This window comes from Cucurbita maxima, unplaced genomic scaffold (assembly GCF_002738345.1).
Source record: "Cucurbita maxima cultivar Rimu unplaced genomic scaffold, Cmax_1.0 Cma_Scf00031, whole genome shotgun sequence".
In the NCBI taxonomy this organism is placed as follows: domain Eukaryota; kingdom Viridiplantae; phylum Streptophyta; class Magnoliopsida; order Cucurbitales; family Cucurbitaceae; genus Cucurbita; species Cucurbita maxima.
In genome coordinates, this window is record NW_019272047.1 from 2,125,945 (window position 1) to 2,129,510 (window position 3,566).

The window sequence follows — 3,566 nt, forward strand, 5'->3', positions numbered from 1 at the left end:
CTAGGACCCAAACAAGTATGGGTACCAAAAGATCAATTTTGAATATCTTTGTTTTTAGGTTTGTTTGAAAGCCTCCAAGAAAAATAAGTGGTACTTGGATAGTGGTTGCTCAAGACACATGACGGGTAATCCATCCAAGTTTGTCAATCTTTCCAAGAAGGATGGTGGCTTAGTAACCTTTGGTGATAACAAGAAGGGTAAAATAATTGGTAAGGGTACTATAGGTAATGACTCTTGTACTCTCATTAAAAATGTATTGTTAGTTGATGGTTTAAAGCATGACTTACTTAGCATTAGTCAATTATGTGATAAAGGTTTTAGAGTTGTATTTGATAAGAATAATTGCATAATTGAAAATGCTAGTGATAGAAAAGTTTTGTTTGTAGGAAATAGAGACGATAATGTGTATACTATTGATTTGAATGATTGTCCTAAAAATGATAAATGTCTTTCGGTTTTGATTGATAACTCTTGGCTATGGCATAGAAGACTAGGACATGCTAGTATGTACTTGATTTCAAATATTTCAAAAAATTCATTAGTGAGAGGTCTCCCTCAACTTAAATTTGAAAAAGATAAAATTTGTGACGCTTGTCAAATGGGTAAGCAAACTAAGTCTTCTTTCAAATCTAAAAATATAATTTCTACTACTAGACCTCTTCAACTACTCCATATAGACTTATTTGGCCCTTCTAAAATAGCTAGTTATGGAGGAAATTATTATGCTTTTGTGATAGTGGATGATTTTTCAAGATTTACTTGGGTTTTGANGATAAAACATAAGAATGATGTTTTGAAAAGATTTGCTAGTTTTGTAAAAAGAGTTCAAAATGAAAAAGGGTTTTTAATTACTAAAATTAGGAGTGACCATGGGGGAGAATTTAACAGTGTTGCCTTTGAAAAATTTTGTGAAGATAATGGTTTTTCTCATGACTTCTCCTCTCCAAGGACTCCTCAACAAAACGGTGTGGTTGAAAGGAAAAATCGTACTTTACAAGAATTTGCTAGATCAATGTTAAATGAGTATGATTTACCTAAATATTTTTGGGCGGAAGCCGTTAATACCGCTTGTTATATTTTAAATAGAGTTTTAATTAGACCTTCATTAAATAAAACTCCTTATGAACTCTGGCATAACAAAATTCCAAATGTTGGGTATTTCAAAGTTTTTGGTTGTAAATGTTTTATTTTGAACAACAAAGAAAAGCTTGGAAAGTTTGATTCAAAAACGGATATTGGTATTTTTCTTGGCTATTCATCTACTAGTAAAGCTTATAGAATTTTCAATAAGAGAACTTTAGTTATTGAAGAATCTATGCATGTGGTATTTGATGAATCTTGCAATAATATTTCTAATGAGTCTATTTGTAGTGATGATTTAGAAAGAAATTTTGGAGATTTACTCGTTAGTGACAACGGCAAAGAAATTGTTACGAGTAAAGAAGAGATGAGCTTAAAGGAAGAAGGTTCTTCATCAATGCCAAAAGAATGGAGGTATGCCTTGTCTCATCCCAAGGACTTGATTCTTGGTGATCTCGAACAAGGTGTGAAAACTCGCTCTTCTATTAATTTATTTAATAATCTTGCTTTTGTTTCTCAAATTGAACCAAAAAGTCTTAAGGATGCCGAAAATGATGAGTTTTGGATTTTAGCCATGCAAGAAGAGCTAAATCAATTTGAAAGGAACAAAGTTTGGGAATTAGTCCATAGGCCATCTAATACTTCTATTATTGGAACCAAATGGTTTTTTAGAAATAAAATGGATGAAAATGGGAATATCATTAGAAATAAAGCTAGGCTTGTAGCTCAAGGTTATTGTCAAGAGGAAGGCATAGATTATGAAGAAACTTTTGCACCCGTTGCTAGATTAGAAGCTATTAGAATGTTACTTGCTTTTGCTTCTTACAAAAATTTTGTATTATATCAAATGGATGTGAAAAGTGCATTTTTGAATGGTTATATTATGGAGGAAGTTTATGTAGAACAACCTCCCGGATTTGAAAATGTAGAATTTCCTCATCATGTCTATAAGTTGAAAAAGGCTCTTTATGGCTTAAAACAAGCTCCAAGAGCTTGGTATGATAGACTTAGTAATTTTCTTATTGGGAATGATTTTAAAATGGGCAAACTCGACACTACACTCTTTATTAAGATTAAAGAAAACGATATGCTATTAGTGCAAATATATGTGGATGATATCATATTTGGTTCTACTAATCCTTCTTTATGTGAAGAATTTTCTAAATGTATGCATAGTGAGTTTGAGATGAGTATGATGGGAGAACTCAGTTTCTTTCTTGGACTTCAAATCAAACAACTCAAGAATGGTATCTTCATCAATCAAGAGAAATACACTAAAGATTTGCTCAAAAGATTCAAGTTCAATGGAGGTAAGATTGCAAGAACTCCCATGAGCACATCCACTAAGCTTGACAAGGATGAAAAAGGTAAAAGTGTGGATATTAAAGCTTATCGAGGTATGATTGGATCTTTACTTTACTTGACCGCTAGTAGACCCGATATTATGTTTAGTGTATGTCTTTGTGCTAGATTTCAATCTTGTCCTAAGGAATCTCATTTACATGCCGTTAAGAGAATATTTAAATATTTGCTTGGAACTATTGATCTAGGATTGTGGTATCCTAGAAATGTTGAATTTAAATTGGTAGGATATTCTGATGCAGATTTTGCCGGAAGCTTACTTGATCGTAAAAGTACTAGTGGAACTTGTCAATTTCTTGGTAGTTCCTTAGTTTCTTGGTTTAGTAAAAAGCAAAATTCGGTTGCCTTATCTACTACCGAAGCGGAATATATTGCGGTTGCTAGTTGCTGTGCTCAAATTCTTTGGATGAAACAAACTCTTTGTGATTTTGGATTAAAGTTTCATAGTGTGCCTATATTTTGTGATAATACAAGTGCTATTAATTTAACTAAAAATCCTATTCATCATTCTAGAACTAAACATATTGACATTAGACATCATTTTATTAGAGAGCATGTGCAAAATGGACATATTATTCTTGATTTTGTAAACTCTAATAATCAACTGGCCGATATTTTCACCAAGCCATTGAATGAAGAAATTTTTTGCAAAAATAGGCTTGAGCTTGGTATTATTCGTTGTGATATATCTTGAATTTTATAATTTTTGAATGCATGTTTTTAGGGGGAGCCATTATGTCATTATTAAATGCATTCTCTTTCAATTGTTCATCTTGATGATTACAAAGGGGGAGAAAATTAAGAAAAATATGTTCTAAATTTGTTATTTTATAATTTATGAATCATTTACTTGGTGTTTCATAATTTCTTGAGGCATTAATATAAGGGAGAATATGCTCTTGAGTGAAATTTATGATAATATATTAGTATGTAGTGATATTATTACATGGATGTTGTATTATTGTTTTTATGAATTTTTCTTTAAATGATTTGTCATCATCAAAAAGGGGGAGATTGTTGGCTTATTGGCCCTTGATCTCACATTAATTAATTTCAATGAATTAATTATTGATGTTTTGATGATAACAAACCTACTTTTAATTATTAACTATTTTCAGTTTTTT